Source organism: Pongo pygmaeus, chromosome 7 (genome assembly GCF_028885625.2).
Source record: "Pongo pygmaeus isolate AG05252 chromosome 7, NHGRI_mPonPyg2-v2.0_pri, whole genome shotgun sequence".
Classification (NCBI taxonomy): domain Eukaryota; kingdom Metazoa; phylum Chordata; class Mammalia; order Primates; family Hominidae; genus Pongo; species Pongo pygmaeus.
In genome coordinates this window covers 148616395-148641558 of record NC_072380.2, presented here as the reverse complement: position 1 = coordinate 148641558, position 25164 = coordinate 148616395, and the positions used below count along the sequence as shown (strand labels likewise).

Sequence of the window (25164 nt, the reverse complement as noted above, 5' to 3'; positions counted from 1 at the left end):
ACTCCAGCTTCCTGCTGATGCCAGAGCCCCGCCCAGGAGAGCTATATGCTCCTTTGAGTTTTACCATCAGGTTTTAAATCAGTGATAGTGTTTGAATCTCAGCTCTGCCACTCAGCCACTTGCATGATCTTGGACAATTTCCTTTATTTCCCTGATTTTGATGTCCTCATTTGATAAGTGAGATAACGATGCCTATATCATTGAGTTTAAGAAGAATAACTGTGCTTTGTGAGTATTTCTTATGTGTGCTGCAGGGTTCTGCATATTTTAATGTTTTCACTGTATAGTTCTTATAACAGCAACTATTAGCACTTCCATTTTACAGATGGAGAAATTGAGGCATAGAGAGGATAGTTGCCTTACCCGTGATAACAAACAGCTAGCAGTCACAAGCCAGGAGTTTAAACTCAGACAGGGCTTCTGGGGGCCACCTATAATCCCTCCTCGCACTCTGCATTTCGTTTTCTGAATTCAATGAGTTAAGGGCATAATCCTGTGTCCAGTGCATACCAAGTACCCTAAAAATAGTATGTATCATTCAATTCCCAAGGCGCATGGGTAAAAAGTACAGTTGTTTGGACTCACATTTAGTAAAATCTCTACTCCATGGATGAGTGATATAAGACAGAGACAGAAGGTTATGATGACCCAGAAAGCTAACTTCTAGAGCAGTCGTTCTCACCTGTGGATAATTCCTTACCCTTCCCTGTGCCCCCTGCCCCCTGCCTAGGGGATATTTGGCAATGTCTGGGGACATTTTGGTTGTCATAATTGGAGTGAAGGTGACCCCTGGCAACCAATATGTATGCATGTATAGACCAAGAATTCTGCTAAACATCCTCCAATGCACTGGACAGTACCCCACCAAAATATATTATTATTATCTGGACCCAAGTCTCAATTATGCCAAGGCTGAGAAACCCTATCCTCAAACACTGAGTCTGGGCCACATTCACTAATGCGGGCTAACTGCTTAGTACCCAGTACCTACAAACAAATACTTACTTCACAAATACATACATAAATACATGAATGGATATATTTTGTTAACTCTAAAATGCTATCAATTGAACAATGTACCATCAATTCAAAAGAGATTGCTCAGAAGAGGGGAAAAAAAACACCACATTGACTGCAAGACACATCCCCAAATCAGAAATGTTAAAATGTGCATGGGGATTGGTGGGGATGTGCAGCTTAGAATTGACTGAGTAATACTTACCTAGCAGGGGAGATACCATGATCACAAAGGTGGTTTTCCCAGGGCAAGACTCATCCATTGCACTCCAGATGTGACCCCTATGATTTCCCCAAATGTGAGAAACTTGACTGCATAATTTGTGGTTATAATTTTTTAATTAAAAAATAAATAAATGAGTGAGTAAATAGAGAATACGCCTTATGTTTTAAAATTTTCAAATCAAAGAAGAAGTAATCTTTCTATTGTGGGCTTCATTCAGCCTCCGGACAGGCAACATAGTAGAGTGTCAAGATGGTAAGATGTTATCTTGAGCCTCAAGTGATTGGTAGTACATTGAGTTGAGAAGGATTACAAGCCAATGTCGCAATTTAGCAGAATAAGTATCCTTGAGTGATTAGTGATGTCTGCATAGACATGGGAGAGCAAGTAATGTCATGCAAGACACATACCTGCTGTCTTTATTATAGTCAAAAGTACAGTGAACTTTGAGTCACACATTTAGATCTGAGCCTCAGCTCACCCACAGAAGATCTGTTCCTTTGGGTATATCAGTCTACTTCTCTGAAATTCCATCTATTCTTCTATAAAATGTGGATAACAGATCTTAGTTCAATTACACGGTTGTTTTAATGAGCTCTTTTGGGTATAATAAAAATGCTAATTGTTAACATTACATTAAAATGAGATAATCTATTCTGGTGCTTCTTCAACTGAAGTTTTCAGGTAATATCTGAAAACTGTTCTATTTTCTATATTTCAAAATGCACTCTGAATATCATGTAGTGATACACCCTCACAGGCCATTAGTTAATCAGTACAGCGTGTTGTGTAGTAGTTTGTTGAGGTGACATTTTTTGGAGAAAAAGTTGTAGGCCATTCTTTGGGCTCATCTCTAGCTTTTTAATATCTAGATGGGGATGTATTTCATAGTAGGAAATTGACCAGAATAAATTACTAGTCTAATTAATGCCCTTTCCTAACCCCTTTTTTTAGAGACAAAGTCTCACTCTGTCACCCGGCCTGGAGTGCAGTGGCATGATCTCCGCTTACTGAAACCTCCACCTCCTGGATTCAGGCAATTCTCATGTCTCAGCCTCCCGAGTAGCTGGGTCTACAGGCACATGCCACCATGCCCAGCTAATTTTTGTATTTTTAGTAGGGATGGGGTTTCACTATGTTGGCCAGGTTGGTCTCAAACTCTTGACTCCAAGTGATCCGACTTCCTTGGCCTTCCAAAGTGTTGGGATTACAGGTGTAAGCCATCGTGTCCTGCCTCCAAACTCATATTAGAGCCTTCCAGGGACGGAAGATAGTGCGTTCACAGTTAACGAGGATACACAGGGAGCTATCATAGTTTGTCTCTCAATGTGTCCTAGTGAACTGTGCCTCCAATATGCACACCCTTGCGTAATTCTTGCCCCTTGAATCTGGGCTGGTCCTGTGACCTTAACCAATAAATGTGGAGGAAGTGACACTGCATGACTTCTGAACCTGGGCCAGAAGAAATATTGCACCTCCCTGCTTGGTCCGAGAACGTTCTTTCTTGGAGAAATAATATTCCACGTAAGCAGTTTAACCACCTTAAGACTGCCGTGATATGAGGAAACCCAAGCTAGCCAAGCAGAGAAGTCACATGAAGAGAGAGGCCCACCCAGGCCCTAAGTGCTCTATTCATCCTAACCAAAGTGCCAGACATGAGTGAAGAGGCATCTTGGATGTCTAGCCCAGTTGAGTCTTCAGGTGACTCCAGCCCCAGCTGCCATCTGACTTCAACCATATGCAAGATCAAGCAAGACCCACTCAGTTATGACCTGTTCATCCACATAACAATGAGAGATCGTAAGAAACTATCACTTTATGTGACTATATTTTGGGGTCACTTGTTACTCAATATAAGGTATCTGAAATTAGAGCCGTGTTGGATGTTATCAATAGGAGAAAGACAGCCCTGTAAACTGCTTGTCTCTATTCTTATAGTAGAAACAGTATGAAGGGAGGGGTGGAGAATAGGTAGATAGCCACACTTCCAATTAACCATAAACTTAATAATTTAGACACTGAGCTCAAGCCTCTCCATGACTACAAAAATCCCCAGAGACCTTCCAATCTTGCTATAAACTGAATGTTTGTGTCTCCCCAAAAATTTACGTTAAATCCTGGCCCCCAGTGTGATGGTGGTGGGGCCTTTGGGAAGTGGTCAGATTATGAGGGTAGAGCCCTTATGAATGGGGTTAGTACCTTTATGAAAGAGGCCTCAGAGAGCTGCCTTGCCCCTTCAACTGTGTGAGGACACAAAAACAAGGAAGCAGACCCTTGTCAGACATTGAATCTGGCAGTGCCTTGATCTTAGACTTCCCAGCCTCCAGAAGCGTCAGAAATAAATTTCTAAGCTGCACAGTTTATGGTGTTATGTTATGTATAGCCACTTGAATGGACTAAGACAAAGCTGAAGACTAGACACTAAGATTCTGAGTCCAGCAGCTTCAACTGCCTCTAAATACTCACCTTTCCACACTCGTGCAGGGAAAAAAAAAACCCAACAAAAACAGAAGAACAAGAGCCTCCACTTCCCCTCTGCCTTCCAAATCTTATGCTCTAATTGGCATCCAGAACTTTGGCATCCAGAACTTGACTACAAGGAAGTCCAGGAGAGGCAGATTTTGATTTTGATTTTCCTAGCTCTGCAGTACAAGAAGGCACACAGAGGGAAGTAGAAATAGGCACTCGGGACTAAACAGGATTATCCAGAGGATCCTTACTGTAATTGAGGTATGTACAAATACTATGCATATAGAAAATAAGGTGGGGGGCAGAAGACAGTGAGCTGGTGGCATTTGGTGTGTACAAGCCAGCCCCCAGGTATTCTAAAAAGGTGTTTAGAAAAAGACCTAGAAAACACTTCTAAAAGAGGTGTTTATCAAAAAAGATGGATAGACTTGGACTCAGGTCAAGTAGGAGTTAACTAGAAATTTTGCAAGAAAGGGCGATCAAAGCAGAGGAGAAAGCTGCTGCAAAGAGGTGGGAGCGTGGAAGTAGATGTATTAGTTTGCTAAGACTGCCATAACAAACTGCCACAATTTGAGTGCTTTAAACAAAACGTATATATTTTCTCACCAGTTCTGGAGGTTAGAAGTCCAAAATTAAGGTGTCGGCAGAGTTGATTCCTTCTGAGGGCTGCCAGGGAGAATCTGTTCAAGGCCTCTCTCCCAGCTTCTGGAGTCTGCTGACAGTCGTTAGTGTTCTTTGGCTTGTAGACGCCTCACCCCAGTCTCTGCCTTCCTCTTCACATGGCCTTCTCCCTGGATGTGTGTCTGTGTCTGAATTTCCCCTTTTCCTAAGGACATCAGTCATATTGGATTAGGGGCCACCTAATGACTTCATTATTACTTGATTACCTCTATCAAGACCCTATTTCTAAATAAAGTCACATTCTGAGACACTGGGAGTCAGGACTTCAACATGTCTTTCGGTAGCGGACACAATTAAACCCATAATAGAAGATATTCAGAGTGGCTAAAGTATAACACAGACGATTAATAGGAGGTGAAGCTAGAAAGATAAGTTGCTTTCTTATCCTAATATTATAAATAAACCACGCAAAGGATTGTAGACTTTATGATCAGAGAAACACAAAATGGTTTTAAGCAGAAGAGTCATGTGACTTGACCTGGCCTTAGACTGGACACCATGATAGAAGTGAAAATTGAGGTAATTTAAAAAAAGAAGCAGGGGATACTAGGTGTATTAGTCCGTTCTTATGCTACTAATACAGACCTACCCAAGACTGGGTAATTTATAAAGGAAAGAGGTTTAATTGACTCAGATTAGCATGCTAGGGAGGCCTCAGGACACTTACAATCATGGAGGAAGGGGAAGCAAAGACATCCTTCTCAAATGTGATTTAATTAAACTAAAGAGCTTCTGCACAGGAAAAGAAACAATCATGAGAGTGAACAGGCAACCTACAGAATGGAAGAAAATTTTCACAATCTACCCATCTGACAAGGGTCATTATAATATCCAGAATCTATAAGGAACGTAAACAAATTTACAAGAAAAAAACAACCCCATCAAAAGTGGGCAAAGGCTTTGGGAGGCCAAGGCAGGAGGATCACGAGGTCAGGAGTTCAAGACCAGCCTGACCAGTATAGTGAAACCTGCCTCTACTAAAAATACAAAAATTAGCCAGGTGTGGTGGTGCACACCTGTAACCCCAGCTACTCAGGAGGCTGAGGTAGGAGAATCACTTGAACCCAGGAGGCGGGGGTTGCAGTGAGCCAAGAACGTGCCACTGTACTTCAGCCTGGGCAACAGAGCGAGACTCCATCTCAAAAAAAAAAAAAAGTGGGCAAAGGATATGAACAGATACTTCTCAAAAGAAGACACTTACATGGCCAAGAAACACGAAAAAAACTCAACATCACTGATCATTAGAAAAATGCAAATCAAAACCACAATAAGATACCATCTCTTGCCAGTCAGAATGGCGATTATTAAAAAGACAAGAAACAACAGATGCTGGCAAGGCTATGGAGAAATGAGAACACTTTTACACTGTTGATGGGAATGTAAATTAGTTCAACCATTGTGGAGACAGTACGGCGATTCCTCAATGATCTAGAACCAGAATTACCTTTTAACCCAGTAATCCCATTACTAGGTGTATGCCCAAAGGAATATAAATCATTCTACTATAAAGACACATGCACACATATGCTTATTGCAGCACTATTTACAATAGCAAAGACATGAAACGAACCCAAATACCCATCAATGATGGACTGGATACAGAAACATGTACACCATGGAATACTATGCAGCCATAAAAAGGAATAAGATCATGTCCTTTGCAGGGATATGGATGAAGCTGGAAGCCACCATTCTCAGCACACTAACACAGGAACAGAAAACCAAACACCACATGTTCTCACTCATAAGTGGAAGCTGAAAAATGAGAACACATGGACACACAGAGGGAAACAACATACACCAGGGCCAATCAGGAGGTGAGGGTGAGGAAAGGGAGAGCATCAGGACAAATAGCTAATGCATGGGAGGCTTAAAACCTAGATGATGTGTTGATAGGTACAGCAAACCACCGTGGCACACGTATACATATATAACAAACCTGCACGTTCTGCACTTGTATACTGGAACTTAAAGTAAAATAAAAATAAAAATAAACACGTTCTTCTTCACATGGTGGCAGCAAGAAGTGCTGAGCAAACGGGGGGAAAGCCCCTTATAAAATCATCAGATCTTGTGAGAACTCACTCACTATCATGAGAACAACATGAGGGTAACTGCCCTCGTGATTCAATTACCTCCCACTGGGTCCCTCCCACAACAAATGGGGATTATGAGAACTGCAATTCAAGATGAGATTTGGGTAGGGACACTGGCATCTATGTCACCAGGGAGGAGGATATTTTCAAAGTCAAGGTGAACATTACACATACATAAAAATTAATTCGACATGATTCATAAACCTGAAAGCAAAAAGTAAAGCAATGAAGCTTCTAGAAGAAAACATAGAAGAGCAACTTCATGACCTTTGGGCAGCCAAAGATTTCTTAAACATGCCATGGAAAGCACTAGCCATAAAAGAAAGGACTGATGAATTGGACTTCATTAAATTAAGAACTTTAAGAACTTCCGTTCTTCAAAAGACACCATTAAGAGAGTGATAAAAACAAGTCATGGCTTAGGGAAGATATTTGCAGCATATGTATCTGAAAAAGGACTCAGATTCAGAATACATAAATAACTCTTGCAAATCAAAGACCTATGGATTAATGTAAAATGAGCACACACATGCACACACACACAAACCTCACAAGCCTAATGGCAATAACAAGTGTCAGTGAAGAGGTAGGATAACTAGACCTCACCTACATTGCTAGTGGGAGTGTAAATCAGTTCAACAACTATTTGACAATATCAACTAAAGCTAACCCCAGAAATTCTACTCCTTGATTTTTCCCTAAGAGAGATAAAGACTTACATTGACCAAAAGACAGGTACAAGAGTGTTCATAGAATTATTTATAACAACCAAAACCTGGGAATTACTAAGTGTCCATTAAGAGTATAACAGGCAGGGTGCATTGGCTCACACTTGTAATCCCAGCACTTTGGGAGGCCAAGACAGGAGAATCACTTCAGTCCAGGAGTTCAAGACCAGCCTGGGCAACATGGTGAAACCTCTTCTCTACAAAAAAATACAAAAATTAGCCAGGTGTGGTGTGGCACATGCCTATAGTCCCAGCTACTTGGGAGGCTGACATGAGAGGATCTCTTGAGCCTGGGAGGTCGAGGCTGCAATGAGCCATGATCACACCACTGCACTCCAGCCTGGGCAGAAGAGCCAGACCCTATTTCAGAAGGGAAAAAAAAGAAAAGAGTACAAACGATAAATCTTCTATGTTATATTTATGTATATACACTTCTCAGTTGAATAATTCTTAACTAAAATAATCTATTGTTGAACACAATAAATCAAATTTATTTCACAGATAAAACAGAGAAGAAAGAAAAGCTGAACACACAGATGTGTGTATTGTAGAATTCCATTAACAAGCAGCTCAGAAGCATGTGGAAGCCACCTCGGTGGGAGGTCAGAATCATCACACCTTTGATCATCAACTGAGAAAGCACATGGAAGGCTGCCGGGGGGCTGGCCTCCTCTATCCTGATCTGGAGGTTGCACAAGTGTAGACAAATGTGAAGATGTGCTGAGGGAACACTTGGGGTTTGTGCACTTAACTGCGCACAGATGATACCTCATTGAAGGAAAAAGAAAGCCCAGATGAACCAAGAGAAGAGCCCAGGGGCATTAGCAGCAGTGGGACAAGGGGCGGGGGCACTAGGCAGCTGTGGAGGAGACGGAATGAGGGAGATTGAAAGTCACACAGACACAAAGTGGGAAAGTCAAGGGAAGATTCAAGGGTGACTCTTAGTCCTGACAGTAATAATACAGGAGCAAAGACAGCCTGTGAAAAGCTGAAAGAGTCAGGGTCTCACCAGGGTCTCAGTGGGTTGGATTTTGCTTGGGAGATTGGAGGTCAGACAAGGCACCAGGTCCTGGAAAATGAAAACAGATGCAAACAGGGGTCAAAAGCTGGGGCAACCACAGCCCATCACGCCCACCACTGAAGGAAGGTTACTCCAGCTCGTTAAAATCTTTCTGAGTTTTTGTGATAACAGTCAGAAGTTTAAAAAAAAATCAGCCAGTGCAGTGGCTCTTGCCTGTAATCCCAGCACTTTGGGAGGCCAAGGCAGGTGGATTACCTGAGGTCAGGGGTTCAAAACCAGCCTGACCAACATGGTGAAACCCCATCTTTACTAAAAATACAACAAATTAGCCAGGCGTTGGTGGCAGGCATCTGTAATCCCAGCTACTCGGGAGGCTGAGGCAGGAGAATCACTTGAACCTGGGAGGCGGAGGTTACAGTGAGCCAGTGAGCTAAGATTGCACCACTGCATTCCAGCCTGGGTGCAACAGAGTGAGACTCTGTCTCAAAAAAAAAAAAATCACAGTGTTTCTTTGGCAAAGTGGCGACAGAAAAGGCCCCAGAGTAGAAAAATAGCTACTCTAGTCAAACCTTCCTCCTAGACAGGAAAAAGGTGGGGGGGCAGGGGCAAGGTAGTGGTGATTGTACCGAAAATTCACAATGCTGCATTCTTTCAGGAAAAATGCTCTTTGAATCTGAAAACCACTTTATCACAACTGTCAAAACAGACTCAGGCAGTACATAATTTATAACCCTGGGGTGGCAGCTGGGGGAAAGAAGTCTAAAAGATTGGTTTATTTTTCTTATTAATATTTATTGGCTAAGAAACAGCTACCCCCACTAGACCAGAAAATGGACTTAATTTGAAGCAGACACATTTGATTTGCATTTTTGAGCCTCTGTGGCTGGTTCTTAGACCTGATTGGCACAGAGACAGGTGGGCAAAGCCTCTGTTCCTCACTCCATCACTCACATCATGGTGGGGATGGAGAATATGGAGATGGAGAAGATATTGGTCCCATTGACAGAGCTCCATATCCAGGAGCTTGTCCACAACACAGACACGGAATGTTGATGCCCAGGGGCAGAAAATGACAGCATCCATAGGGGCCCTAGGAAAAGCCACAGAAGCCTGAGCCAGCCCAGGGGCTCAGAGGAAAAGAACACACTGGCCAAGCTACACAAGGAAGGGCTGGTAGGACTTTAGGAAAATAGGAAGGAAGGGTGCTTCAGGGAGACGGAGTAGCATGTGCAAAGGTCAGGTGGCATGAACGAAGGCACCTTTTCTGGGGGAATTGACTTTTTTCAAGAACATTAAATATTAAATTTCAGGAACACTAAACATACATACAAAAACATTTTCTTCCATTGATATTGGAACTAAAAGGAAACTGACAAGAAAAATTGTTGAACTTGCGAGTCCCTTCTAGAGAGCCTGGAAGATGTTGAGCCAGGCATGAAGTGGATTTGGATAACTGTGTCTGCAAACGTATCTCTGTGACATAGGGTGGGGGCTGTGTCCTGGCTTCCTAGTGCCCTGCAGGGTGCATTGGCAAGTCCTATCTGGGTTTGAAATGAGGGACTGCACGCTGCAATGTTCTGCACACAGAGCGGGCTCCATCACCTCCCTCCAGTACCTCACTGCAGCCTGAGAGAAGATAAGAGCTGGAGTGACCCGCACAGCCAGCTACAGGTGAGGATAGTGGTCCAGGCAGGGAGGTAGGGGCCCAGGTTTCACTACACATGGAGTCTGGACTTGCACTCTGTCTCTAGTCTCCTGAATCCAAATCCTCTGCCTCACCTCAGCCCCAGTCCTGATCATAAACCCTGGCTTAAGAGAGAAAGGACAGAGCTGAGAGGGATGAAGACTGAAGAAAAACCGGGTTGAGAAAGAGAGAGGATGAAGAGAGGTCAGAACTTAGCAGTCAGGAGTCGGAGAGGAGCTCTGGAATCACATGGACTCAGGACCTCTACGGACTCGGTCCTGCCCAGCTGGTGAGCATGGACAAGTGACAGAACCGGTCCAATCTGTGGGAAAGAGAATCATACCAATTCCATCAAGTGTTCACGAGGTGAAGTGAAGCTACAGCAAACACTGCTGATCACTGCTTAGGTGCCAGGCGCCATGCTCGCCCTTTCTCCATCTTATTTGATTGACTCTCTAGGCCATCCTGCAAGGCGGGTTTTATTACCCCATTTTTCAGGTGAGGAGACTAAAGCCCGGAGTGAATACTGCAACCTGCCTGAAGCTAGTCTGTGCCGCCAGGTTTAGGAGAACTCTAAGTGATGTTAACATGCCCCTGCATTTAAAGAAACAGACAAGAGAATCAAAGTCCAGACAAGACGTAAAGAAGGGGCAAAGTCTCCCCTCCCTAGGACAAGCCTGACCTGGCAAACTCACTCTCTTGATGCTGACTTTTCCGCTTACACTACTTTCCTTTGCCTTGTCAATTTTTTTCTTTGCTAGGAGTCCAGATGGCTAGAAGGAAGGCTTCTGTTTTTAGGTGTGGTTTTTGAGAAGAGCTTTTAGACAGTTGTCTTAAAAATCTTTTCTGGGAAAACTCACTCCCAGAGTAAAAATCTTTCTTCGGAGAAGGAGAATTGCAGAGCGGTAATGGATTCTGACCTCATCAGCCTTCTGGGCCCAGCCTCACCATCGGCCTCTCATCCCCCAAAACTTATTAAGAACCCAGCCCAGCCCTGGAACACTGGGCTGTGGCTACCAGACAAAGGGGACGGTATCTCTGCCTCTCACTTTCCCAGTGGAAAGCCACATAGCAGGACCCCAAAAGGAGCGCTGAAGAGAGGATTAGGTTCAGGCCTGGGTGGCTGCCTGGAGAGAGGGAAGTCTGCCCTTCAGCTCATTGAAGTCAGCTGTGGAGGAGATGGAATGAGGGTGATTTGAAGCCAGACAGAGAGAAAGCAGTGAAGGCGAGGCAAGATTTAAGGGCGCCTCCAAAGGAGACCGGGAGGTGTGAGAAGGAGGTGGGGCTGGATTTTGGGGGAAGGGCTGCCTCCACGAGGTACACACCCACTGAGTGGGTAGAACTGTGTTCCTGAAAAAAAAATGTGTCCAAGTTTTAAGCCTCTGGGTATCTGAGCATGTAACCTTATTTGGAAATAGGGTCCTTACAGACAAAATTAAGTGAAGGATCTTGAGATGAGATCATGTGGATTTGAGGTGAGCCTTAAATCCAATGACAAGTGTCCTGATAAGAGAAAGGAGAGGGAAATTTGAGACGCAAAGGGACACAGGGAGGAAGGCCCTGTGGAGGTGGAGGCGGAGGCTGGACGGATGCAGCTCCGAGCCTAGGAATGCCCAGGACTGCCTGCAGCCACCAGGAGCGGGGCCTGAGGTGGCTTCTCCCTCAGAGCCTTCAGGGGGAACCAACCCTGCCGATACCTTGATTTTGGACTATGAAAGAATGAATTGCTGTTGTTTCAAGCCACCGGGTTGTATAATTTGTCACATCAGCGTTAGGAAATGAGTACACCTACAAGAGGGCCTGAGCTGCCTGAAGCACGTTTCTCTATCAGGCTTCTCACTGGGTTCCTGGGAGCCTCACAGTCCCAGGAGATGAATGAGGTGGTTTGACCCTTTAGTGATGCATTGCACCAGCTCCTTGGCCCCACCTGTATGACTAAGAGCACAGCACCCCATGGTAAGCTCAGTGGGCTGCAGGGGTGCCGCCTGGGGATGCAGGAGCCAATCCTTCCTCCTCCTGCCACCCTTTTGGTAACATTCTCTGCTGGTGAAGACATCCAGGGCTGGGCCAGGCTTTGTGCTGTTCTGAGAGTAAGACCCAGCCATGCAGCTCCCCTCCACTGGAACCTCCAGGGTTTGCAAAGAAAAGAACTCTGGACCGAGCCCTGGTCCACAGCTGGGAGGAAACAATCTGCACAGCCAAGGCCTCCAGCCCAGGCCCCAGTGCAAAACCCTCCATCCCTTTCCCTTTCCCAGGCACATTAGCTCAAGCTGATCAAATGCCCAAAGGGCCGAGAGCTCCTGGATGCAACAGACGAAGCCAGACACCAAACCCCAGCCTCTGCCCATCCAGGCCCCATCCACACCTGCCATACCTCTTCAGAGCCTCACAAGTACTTTAAGAGGTGGGCAGGAAATTACGTACCAATGTCAATGACGGAGTTTGTTTGTTTGCTTGTTTTCAATATTCTGTAGAGAGAGGTTCATTAGTTCATGCTGCCTGAGCTTTGCAGCTGGGGCTCCCTCTGCCAGAAGCACCCTTCCTCCTTATGTCATTCAAGTCCTACCAACCCTTCAGTGTGCCCCTTGGCTATTCTATTCATTAGCTATGCACCCCTGGCTGACTTTGGTGTCTCTTCCCAGTGCTCCCTGCTGGCAGATGAACTCTGCTTAGAAAGGCTGAGTCCATTAGCCAAAGGCACACAGCCAACATTGAAAGAGCCAACTCCAGACTCCACAGCTCATGGGACATGATCTGGGCCCTCACAATTCTCATGCTGTGGGAGGGAAGGAAAAGGAGGCAGGGAAGTGCACATAGAATAAGTTCAGGTGAGTTGCCAGAAACCTGAGAGTTCAGCCAAGAAACCAGACTTCCCAATGGCTGCAGGTGAGGGGTCAGGGAGCAGGGCAGTGGAAACACCTGCCCACCAATCAGGGGCAGGATAGGATCCCTGAGGTGACTTTAGAGCAGGGGTTGGCAAGTTAGGGCCAGCGAGTCGAATCTGCTCATTTTTAAATAAAGTTTTATTGGGACACAGCCATGTCCATTTATTGATGTATTGCCTTTGGCTGCTTTAGTGATTCAACGGTTGAGTTGAGAAGTTGAAACAGAGACTTTTTGACCTGGCCCACAGAGCCTGAGGTATTTACTATCTGGTCTTTAACAGAAAAACTTTTGTAACCTCTGTCTGAGAATGAGAACAAATGCCCCTCCCATTCATCTTTCAGGTGGGAGCACCTTGAGCCCATGCGCTTTCTGGTGAGAGCATCTAAAATCCGTGCACCTTCAAGAGGGAGCACCTCCCGCCAGTGCACCTAGAGGCCAGAGCACCTCCAGTCATGTACCTTTAGGTGGGACCAACCAAAGCAAGTACACCTTTGGGAGGGAGCACCTCCAGCCAGTGCACCTCCAGGTGGTGCTGCTTTCAGCCTGGCTCACACAGCCTGAGGCCAAGGGGAACTTACTTGAGATTCCTCTTCGGGGGGTCCAGCCTAGAATGGAGATGAGGGCAGCCCAGTTGTGTGTGTTTTGTTCTCTCCAAGGTGAGGCAGGAAGTGCAGTGTCCGGTAACCCCAGCGGCTCCCAGCTCAGCTCCATCTCTGTCTCTGCCTCCCGTTCCACTGACACTGACACTCCCTCTGGGACCTGATGTCCTCTAGGATAGGATGGTCTGTTGGCCAGAGCTCTAGGACATTGCTTTCCCTTTTGTCAGGCCACAGATGGCTGAATTAGGGTCAGGTTCAATCCACAACAACCAGAAGAACCAGGCCACATTGACACAAAGAACGGTGTCTTATGCCTGACACACCTGCAACTGCCTCCTCAAAGCAGGATAATTGGCATCACACCCCATAATACAGCGATCATTTGTTCATTTATTTCACATGTATTTATTGAACACTTATTATGTGTCAGGAACCTCATTCAGGATATGGTGCCAGGCAAATTGGACACACGGAGCTGCCACAGAGTGGAGCCCATTGAGTCCATGCGCTCCTAGACTCAGAGGAAATTGATATTTCACAAGTCAGCCCCATAAACAAAATCACAACCTGAGAAGTGTTGACTTAGTTTTGATTTCCCCAAAAGCAGGCTTGAGACACGGACTTGGATTTACATATTTGTTTGGAAGTTGATTGCAGGAAGCAGGAGAGGGAGAGTGAGGCTGTGATGGAGGAAAGGCCAATCTAGGGAGGCCTCCGTGGGGTTGCTGCAGGGCTCGGTGCAGCTGGAACCTGAGAAGTGGATGGAAAACTCCCAATAGGTGGGACACTCGGGCACCACCCTGGCTCCATCCCACAGCTTTGGGGCACCCCCAGGTGATGACCTCTTCTGCACTTCTCTGTGAGCTGGTTCTCCAGTGAGCAAGCTCTTGACTTTGTAGGAGAGACAGGGATCCAGCCATACCCATCGACCTCTGTGGCATGAGGGGCATCTGAGTGCTGTGAACTGTCCAGCAGGCTGCAGCTGAAGTCAGAAGTGGACCAGACCACAGGATGTGGACCCCAGCAATGCTGTGAAGGCAAAGGCAAAAGACCAATGAGAGAGGGGGGCAGAGAGACCTGGTTCAGCAGGGTGTCGGGGGAGGAGACAGACTTGCAGCAGGGGCCACCGGAGACAGCTGAAGGAAGAGTGGGCTGTGGGCAGGGAGGAAAGGGAATAAGAGTCACAGGGGGCAAGGATGGCTGCGGAGGGCATCTGAGATGGGCTGGGCAGGGTGTGCACAGTTGTTGTGGGGACAACTGTCCACATCCTGCCAAGTGTCTGTGCGAGAATCTCTCAAACGCCTGCCCGGTGTCTGAGTCCTTCCCATTTTCAGACCACATCTCCCAAGTCAGAAACAAGGAACTCCTTCCCATCCTGGGAGGGTGGCCTCACTCGTGGAAGAAGCCATGCCCCATGATGGGGGCATTGTACCTGGTGGTGAAGCTCCCACGCCTAATTCTCTTGCTTTCTTGGAGATGCTGAAAGCCACGTGCTCTCCTTCGATAGATTTCTTTTCTATTTAGAGTGTGCTCTGTGGTTTGCAACTAAGAACCTTGACTGACAGTTCAGGATTTCACAGATGGGGCAAGAAGTTGGGTTCTGCTCTAAGAGCAGGAGAGGGCCCTGGGGGTGCTATGCAGGGGAGTGATGGGAGCAGGTGGGTGTCTGTTGGAAAGTCTGCTCAGTGGATGTGCAGGCAGAGATGGGGTCCGCTCGGTGGATGTGCAGGTGGAGATGGGCTGTGGGAGCTTTTGTGGGAGCTTTGCCTTGGTGGCAGTTTTTGTGGAGACAGGAAAGTGGACAGAAAGGCATGAAAATAACAAGATTTGTTGATGGATTGAAAATGGGAGTAAGCAAGTGAGGGGTCAAAAATGACACTTTGGAGTCGGACATGCCCTGCCAATGGTGGATGGTGGGGGGAGAGGGTGCCTGACAAGGAGAGAGGCATCAGGGAATGTAAGTTACAGGGGATGTCAGTGACTATCATCTGGAAGAGAGAGGAGGAAAATACAGGTTTGCATACCTGCATAGAAGAGTTAAATGAGGCTGGGTGTGGTGGCTCACGCCTGTAATCCCAGCACTTTGGGAGGCCGAAGTGGGCAGATCACCTGAGGTTGGGAGTTCGAGACCAGCCTGACCAACATGGAGAAACCCTGTTTCTACTAAAAATACAAAATTAGCTGGGTGTGGTGGTGCATGCCTGTAATCTCAGCTACTTGAGAGGCTGAGGCAGGAGAATCACTTAAACCTGGGAGGCGGAGGTTGTGGTGAGCCAAGTTCATGCCACTACACTCCAGCCTAGGCAACGAGTGAAACTCCATCTCAAAAAAAAGAAGAGTTAAATGAAGGAAAGACCAGGAATTCATGGGTTTTGTCTCTCACAGTCTCAAACTCTAGTCTTGCTTTTCATCCCTCCCTCCCTCGTTTCCTTTTTTCCTTCTTTCTCTCCTTCTTTTCTTCTTGCCTTCTATCTCTTCTTCTTTCCTTCCTTTCTTTTCTTTCTTTTCTTCCTCCCTCCTTCTCTCTTTCTTTCCCTCCTTCCAACATCTTTTCTTCCTTTCTTCCTTCCCCCAGTGGCTCCCCACGTAGTGTTATTATGTACGTATGCCGTAAAAGCTTTGAGTGACACACCGTCTCAAGGTATCATTTTAACTTTTCCAGAGACAATGGAGTCCACCAGTGGGCAGCCTCCATGAAGCTATGGGAGAAAGGCCACAGGTTAAGACATCACCTCTGCATGGCCAGCTCACAGGGGACCCATCAAGAGCCCATATGGCTGGGATGGGGGGACAAGACCAGGGAGCTCTGTGGAGGTCCCAGAGACCCCCTTGTGGAGTGGGCATTGCTGTGGGAGAATCTCCTCAGGGTAGATGATATATTGTGAAATGACAGAGAGAGAGAGAAAGAGAGAGACCACAATTCCCCTGAAAATCTTGGCTCATCCCACAGGACTCCAGTGGCCTTCGATGGTCCTAGCACATGTGTACATGTTTTTCTCCATAAATATATGAGTGCTACTGGTACAAATGACTTAACAGTTTGCTGACCCTCAAGTCCAAAGTAAATCATTTTCTTGCTTAACATTGGTCACTGGAGAAGAAAACTGTAGAGGCTGAAATATAAAAATATATTTTTATACCCTACAGGCAGGTTCAAACTGGGGTAGAACAAAGGAAAATGCAGCTCCTGTGTATAAAAAGCCAAAACAAATTAAAGCAATAAATCTGGAACAATGACAGAAGGCAACTTAATAAAACTTTCCAACAACAGTACACTTTGAACAAAGACACACTGAACAAAGACACCACACACACACACACACACACACACACACACACCACTGCTCCAGAAGGGCAGAGGACCATGGTGAGAAGCTGAGTGAGAACTGGGGGAGTGGGAATGCCGCTTTTGATTTTCCTGATTGTCTTGTTCTGTCCAAGCCACTGAATAATACATCAGTTAGTTTCCTGACCTGTAAAATGGATACATAGACCGCTATGTGACTGTACCAGACAATTAGAAAATAGATTTGAAACCTCATTGGAAGAGCATAAATCCTCTATCAATGCCTAGTGTCTTCATCAATATCACAATCATTTCTATCGGTACTGAAATCTGGCAACAGCAACAATAATAATATAGTGTCAGTTAATGCGTATTAACCGATTTCTATAGGGACTATAAAACTGCTCTTTATGGATGAAGATAATGAAGTTCAAGAACACTGACTTGTCAGGATCAGGGCCGCCATACACAGTTGTTCATGTTGTCCACTGTGCAGCTCTAGGGGTGCCATTTACATTTGTCATTATTACAGTTTGGGACACTTTCTCTGCAGTTGGCAGTGAAGGATTTGAGGGATGGGCAGCATTTTCTTATTCTCAAAAAGGTGCTGCTCAGGCCAGTAGGGGGGCTGGTCAGGAGTTAAATTTAATTTTTTCTGACTCCAACATAAGAAAAATCAAAACCTTTCCCTTCACATCCTTTCTTTCCTCACCCCACTCACCTCCCTGCAGCTGTTGCCAAGCACTCTACCCCTTGTGCAGCAGCCTGGCTGGCTGGGATTGGGGACAAGGTTCTGCATCCTCCCTGCCAACCATCCCCGCCTGGTGGGGCAACGACAGAAGCCAGAACAGTCATCTGGGTGGAACCTGGAGGACAGCCAGGCTGGCAACACCAAATCAGGGTGTTGCCAGCTGCTTATAGTGGAGGGAGGTGAGGGGTGCCCTGAACAAGGGTGCAGAGAGAGCTGAGGTCAGCCCACATCCACTCACCAAGGTTTGCACCCTGATGGGGGGCTACATCTGTCCAAAAGGAAGGGCACCTTTTTTCTAATTTACAAAAATGAAATATATAGGTAGCTGGGTAGCCCAGGGGAAGTGAGAGGCGAGCAAGGAAGAAGAGAACAGGAGAGGACTGAGAGAATCCTTGTATTCATGAGGCAAGCATGGCTTGGTGGCTGAGAGCCTGGTCTCAGTGGTTAGAATGCCTGGGGCCAAATCCTTACTCTACCACCTGCTAACTGCATAAACTTGGCAGCTACTAACATCTGCAACTCAGTTTCCTTCTCTGTAAAGTGGGAATGGTAACAGCTTTTGGTTTCTAGGCCATTGTGAGGCTAACATGAGTGCACGAGGGGAACGTGCTTATCATGTGCTCAGTAACTGTCTACTATTATGACAGAAGTGTGCCTGGCCCAGGGCCCACACGATGAACAAGACAGAGCCTGGAAGTCTGGCTCACCAGTGACAGTAAACCTCAGCTGGCCACAGGAGCAGTGACGAAAAGCCAGGAAATCAAGTCCACCCAGGAGCCAGGGCTCCAGGATGGAGTCAGTTCAGATGGATTCCAGAAGAAAACGAGTTGACAGTTATGTTGCACTCCTGTGCTCCACACATTTGGAGCCAGAGCCTTTTCTACCCAGAGAGGACAGAATTGAAATCCAACTGCCTACCAGAATCTCCCCTGCCCAGCCCTATCTGAGCTCCCCCTCCTTGTGTCTCTGTTCCCAACACAGTCCCCATGCTCACTGTCCCTACACTCAGCACCTTCTCTCCTTGGCCTCATCCCAGCCTCGTTTTTTCCCAGGAGAGCTCTTGCATTGCCCCATTTCAGCGTTTGGCTTTGGGAGCAAACAGAAACTGATTCAAATCCTGGTGTCTTGTTCCAACTGGTGAGGTTCCTTAGCCTCAGAGCCTGACTTGCCATCCTTACAGGGTTGGGCAGCCCAGCTCTCACTCTGTGTGATAAAAGGAAATAATACACAGATGAGCTGAAAAGCCCAGCTCCTCCCCTCAGTGTCCGTGTGCTTGGGGCAAACCCCTCAACCTCACTGAGCCTCAGCTCTGTCACCTGAAAAACAAGGATAATAACAGTAAATGAGGAAATGGATTTAAAAGTGTTAGAACACAGCCCGGCACACAGCTAATGTTCCATAAATACTGTTGTTATTGTTACACATATGTTATAAACAATCCAGTCCCCCAAAAAGATTTTTTCTCCTTTTTTGGGGTTTGCTTCTTGTGCAGTTATTTTAGTTTCTCCATACAATTTCTGAGCACCTATTGTATTACAGCTCTGAGCTGTATCTGGGATAAAGAGGAGCAGGGTCTTTGCCTTTAACATCTCAGTCTTGAGGGGGGAAATTCATACGTAATTAACCATCATATGATGTGGGAAGTGTCTGTCAGCTATGGCCTTAACAGTGCTGCATAACAAGCCTCCCCCAAACTCAGTTGCTTGTGACAATAAGCACCAGTTCTCACATTCTGCAGTTGTGTGGGCTGGTCATGGCTTCGCTGATCTACACCAGGCGTGGTGTGGCTGGGCTCCAGGCTGCAGCATAGGTCCCAGTCGGTTCCACATGTTTCTTATTGTCCTTGGCCCAGCAGCTACTCCTGGCATGCTCTTCTCATCATCAGATCACCAGACCTCAAGAGGGTGACCCCAGCCACTCAAGCACTTGTCAGGACTCCATTCAGGGCTCACCCACTGATATTCCAGTGCTAAGAAATTCACATGGGTAAGCCTGAATTCCATGTTTAAGGATCTACACCCACCGTATCCACTTAGATCTAGGCGAGGGTGTGCAGGGAGGAAGTGGGGGGTGCAAAGAATTGGGACCCATCTTACATAGGAATTTGGACTTTAATTCTGGATACAATGGAGGTGTGAAAACAGAAGGACAATGGTCCAAACTTGGGCTTAGGAAGATCTTACTGGTGACAATGTGAAAGAGGTATTCGAGGAGGGAGGGGCTAGAAGCACAAAGACCTCTTAGAATAGACCCTCAGGGGGTGTCCTAGTAAGTGACAGAGGGATGAGAAGCAGGGGATAGACTTGAGAACCACCCCACACTCCTTAATGCTGTGAGCTGGTCCCAAGTGCTTTCCAATAAATGAAAATAGCTCCCCTAGGTCACTTAATAACTTCAGCAAGATAGGTTGGGAGGGTGAAATGATTTTTCTAAGACTCCATTAGGAAGGATCAGATGACCACCAGGAGGAGCTTTTTCTTTCATTTCTCACCTGTGTGGGTTCCCCGAGCTCCTAAGGCTGGCCGCACTGCAAATGCAAATTATTAGTTGCCATTTAAGAAGTCTTAGTTATCTGGATCCATTGGAAACCTTGTCAGTTACTTGAAACAAAGAGGTTGAAAGCTCTAATCAATGCCAGGCCATTAAGGCACCCCGAGCGCTCAACAGAAATAGCCGCAGCCCCACACACAGAACTCACGATGCCCGAGGAACATTTGCTTTCTGAAAAGAGAACAGAAAGCTCTTTAGGTTGGACTGTGTGATCGCTGATGAGGTGGGCATATGTAACCACAGCTGCCAGGAGGGTACAGAATTAGATTAAGATCTTTCATTTTAGGTGGTTGGAAAGGTTTTGCCTTTTATCCCCCTCAGGAAATGGGTTGTTAATCTTTAAAGTGAATCAAACCTGAGGGGCCCTCTCATGTCTCCCCTACAGACCCATCTCGTTCCAGAGAACCTTGACTGGACAAAGGAGAGATGAACTCTTCTCTTTTTTTTTTTTTTTTTTTCTGAGATGGAGTCTCGCTGTCGCCCAGGCTGGAGTGCAGTGGCACAATATCAGCTCACTGCAGGCTCCGCCTCCTGGGTTCACACCATTCTCTTGCCTCAGCCTCCTGAGTAGCTGGGACTACAGGCGCCCGCCACCACGCCCGGCTAATTTTTTGTATTTTTAGTACAGACGGGGTTTCACCGTGTTAGCCAGGATGGTCTCGATCTCCTGACCTCGTGATCCACCCGCCTCGGCCTCTCAAAGTGCTGGGATTACAGGCGTGAGCCACCGCACCCGACCTCTTCTCTTGCAGCTGTCATTGCTTTGCTGGGAGACCCCTCAGCTCCTCTGGGGCTGGGAGATGTGGCACCTTAACCTCCCTCCTTGGATGTCCTAACATGATCAGACATAGCACTGACAGCCTGTCCCTCCATGGGTCTCCTTTGTCACTCTAAGTGGCACCTTACTGTGGCTCCAGCCAAATATTGGAGATTCATTCATTCTTCTCTTTCCCTCAATATCCCACACACACACCCACTCACCAGCAGGTCCTATTGGCTCGACCTCCAAAATGTATTCCGAGTGCAGACTCTGCCCTCCAGGGCCTTTGTCCCCACCCTGGTCTAGACCCCCAGTGTCCCTTTTCTTGCCTCAGTGACAGTAATGACCTTTTAATTGGCCTCCCTGCTTTACCTTTACCCCCAACAGAGCATTCTGCATAAAGCAGCAAAAGTGATCATTGCCAAATGTTAATCGAAGGAGTTGTTATGGGTGGAATCATGTGCCCTGTAACGGTATGATGAAGTCCTAACCCCTGGTACCTGTGAATGTGGCTGATTTGGAAACTGGGGTTATGCAGATGTGACTGGTTAAGATGAGGGTGGGCTGTAGACCCAAGACGACTGGTGTTCTTATAAGACTCAGAGACACACATGCAGAGTCATGCAAGGAGAAGGCTATGTGAAGTCAGAGGCAGAGACTGGAATGAGGGGGTCCCCAGGGGCTGTTGGCAAACAGCAGAAGCTGGAAGAGGCAAGGATGGACCTCCCTGGAGCCTCCAGAAGTAGTATGGCTCTGCAGACACCTTGATTCAGACTTCTGGCTTCCATCCTCTGTGGGAATGAATTTCTGTTGTTTTATCTAGTTTGTGGCGATTTGTTACAGCAGCCCTGGAAACTGATACAGATGGAAAAAACAGCAGCTTTCCAGTGAGGAATCCTGGCAGTCACCGCCCTATTGAAGGCAACAAGGTTCATGCCACCAGGGATAGGTCTTCTTGCAACCACTTACTCTCCGATACGATACAATGTGATAAGAAGGGCACTCCATCTTGTTCCCCAAAACCCGCAGCCTCAGTCTAATCACGAGAAAACTACAGACAAATCCAAACTGAGGAACATTCTGCAAGATGCTGACTGCTACTCTTCAAAAGCATCAGGTCATGAAAAACAAGGACAGACCCAGGAGTTGTCACAGATCGGAGGAGCCTCAGGAGCCCGGATGACTAAATGCAGCCTGGGATCCTGGATAGGATTCTGGGACAGAAAAGGGACATCAGTGAACAAGCCACTGAAATCTGAATAAAGTCTGTAGCTTAGTGAAGAGTGTTGCATCAGTGTTAATTTTTAGCATTGATAAATGGGCCATGGTTATGTAAGATGTTAACATGAGAGGAAGCTGGTGAAGGGTAGACAGGAACTCTCTGTGCTGTCTTTGCAACTTTTCTGTAAATCTAAAATTATTTTCAAATAATTTAAAAAATCCAAACCTTCCTTTTGCACTTAGTATAAAATTCAAATTCTTAACCAAAGCCTGCCAAGGCCCCGTGGCCTCTCCTGCCTCCTTTTTTGTCCCATGTGGCTCCATTCACCCACCCTCAATTCCCCAAACATCCAGGACAGTTCCTGCATGAGGACCATTGTCCTGGCTGTTCTTCCTCACCAGAAAGCTCTTCTCACTGAGTTTTAAAGAACTGGTGCCCAGTCCCTTTCTGTCACTCAATCTAAACGTCTCTTACTTTCCTTTCTCCAGCACTCGGTCGTTCTCTGCCCCATTGGCCTATTTTAATTGTCCAAGTCACCCTAATTTCTGGTTTTGTCCATGTTTGCCAATTTATCAACTGTTTATCTCTTTCCCTAGAAAGCCAACTCAGTAATATTAAAGATATTGTCTATCTAGTCCATAGATAAAGTTCCAGCTCATAGCAGGAGAGCCACAAATGATTATCCAGTGAGGGAACAAACAAATGACGAATTGGAGAATCTCTCTGAGACTGCTTTTTCAACAGTAAAGAATGCAACAAATATGCTTTTCTCCAGGACTTGCTTTATGATGGACTAGTCCCAAATATACCATGTAACATAACCAGGAATATTACTAATATATTATTAATACAGCATGGTGCCCAGCACACCATGCTGAAAGGGTTTGCTCTTTCTGCCCATCCCAGCAGGTGGCAGAGCTGGGGTCTGTGGTCTCACAGCAGAGCAGGAGCAGGGACTAGAGAGTGCCAGAATTTCTCCTTTGGACTTGGAACCAGCCAAGGATACTGTGGAGAGAGAAATGAGGTGTACTCATTGAAAAGTCCTAGGTGCCGGTTGGAATGTAAGAGACCCACATGAGAAGCTGGAACTGCCAACAAGTGAGGACACACTGCTCTTGGCAGTGGGTCATGAATAACGTATTTGTTACCCACGACATAGGTGCTGGGGTTCCAGCCTCCACGCTTTCATTCCAGGTAGCAGGAGGGAGAATTGAGGAAGGGCAAAAGGCGATTCCCAGGTGAATAAGATCCGTTTGCAGGAGCACTTTGGGAAGTGCATCCAGCACCTTTCCCTCATATCACATCCACTGAACCCAGCCACACAGCCAAGCCCAAGACCAGGGCGGCTGGGAGGTGGACTCTCTTAGCAGGTCATTGCTCCCGCTAACAAAATGGGAGTTGTATTGGTTTGTTGTTAGGGAAGAAGAGAATAGACATGGGCAGGTGACCAGCGGACTCTGTCCCAGGTGGCTTCTACCCAAGTGGCTCTTGTCAGGGACTATCATGACTCTGGTAGGCTTGGCCCAAGATGACTGGTATCCCAGAAGGAAAGAAGAAGTGCACCAGGCAGGGGAAGGGCAGGGGTGGTCTCTGCAAGAGGCTGTCCTTGCAGGTGAAAGATGACCAGCACATAAGTCCAATGCCAAAGAGAAGCTGTGTATCTGGGCTGATCAGAGTCAAATAAATTTTAAAAAACCAAAAGCTTTCTCTTGCAGTTAGAATAAATCCAAATTCTTAACCAATCCCCTGCGGCCTCCCCTGACTCCTCTGACACAGGAGGGTCTGAGCTGCAGGCTGAGGAACAACAGGACCATGTGGCAGCTGCATGAAGCTGGCTGGCCCAGCTTATCTGGGTAGGAAAACAGTGGTCAGGTCCAGTAGAGAGGGGTCTAGCAGGCTTAGGTTCCAATCAGAGGAGCTAGGTTCAAGCCCAAGGCTCCAGCCCCACACCTGGAGGACCTGAATCTTATCAGGAACCAGAAAGGACTCTAGTCTTCTGCCCAGCACAGGGTACCAGGGTACAGAGAGCAGCATGGCCTTACAGTCCATTATTTTTTTAATAGAGTTCTTTCAGTTTTGAAATAAGCAACCATAAGCACTGACAGGTGAGGTACATGCCACTAGACACTAAATTTTTAAGGAAATCCAAGCATTCAGATACTCGAACCCTCATGATGACAGATGGTGGTTGAGTTCCACGGGTTGCCCCTCCTTCCATCCCTGCTGCTCTGCCTCTTCATGACCCTGGACCACTCTGACTGCCTCCAAACTGGAGTCTCAGCCTCCTTCCCCCTCGGCCTCCATGCCATCCTCCACTAACTGATGGAAATGATGGTTCTAAAGCCAGCAGCATTGGCCTCACCCAGGAGCTTGTGGGAAATATAGACCTTCAGGGGTCACTCAACCCTAGGGAGTCTCCATGTGCATTTTCACGCTACCCCCAGGTGATTCCTCTGCACAACAGAGTTTGGAGAGCACGGTTCTAACTCACACCCCAACCAGGCCATGTCTTCCAGCATTGAGGCAGAGGGCCCAGACACCTGTGCGTGATCCGGTAAGACATGGTGTGTCCTCCCAGCCCACCCACCCACCTCACCAATCTCATCTCCCTCCACTTGCCCAGAACCTTCATTTCAAACATAAGGAGATTCTTACCACCCCCCTAGATGCTGCCACATGTCTCCACATCTGGACCTTGCAGTCATCCAGCTATTGCGAATTCATTCCTTCCACAAAGATGCTCAGGGCTCAAAGCAGGGGACCGAGGGGGCTGGACTTCATGGAGCCTGGAATCTACGCAGGGAAGATGCTTAGGAAGGAAGCCTGGTGCTAAACATTCATTGATTAAAGACACATGTGTAAGTGCCGCAAAGATTTTTCTGGCTGAGAGGAGCACACAACAGGTGCCTAACCTAGAACTCTCCTGATAAGGTTTGGCTGTGCCCCCATCCACATCTTGTCTTGGATTGTAGCTCCCCAAATCCCCACATGTTGTGGGAGGGACCTGTTGGGAGGTAATTGAGTCATGGGGACAGGTTTTTCCCATGCCGTTCTCGTGATAGTGAATAAGTCTCATGAGATCTGATGGTTTTATAAAGGGCCGTTCTCTTGCACATGCTCTCTTGCCTGCTGCCATGTAAGACGTGACTTTGCTCCTTATTCACCTTCTGCCATGATTGTGAGGTTTTCCC

The 25164-nt window shown here is 46.7% G+C and overlaps 1 pseudogene; it reads left to right on the top strand.

The window, feature by feature from the left end:
• Positions 1-1214: 1214 nt before the first annotated feature.
• On the top strand, positions 1215-1367 carry LOC129043349 (U1 spliceosomal RNA; annotated as a pseudogene).
• The last annotated feature ends 23797 nt before the right edge of the window (positions 1368-25164 follow it).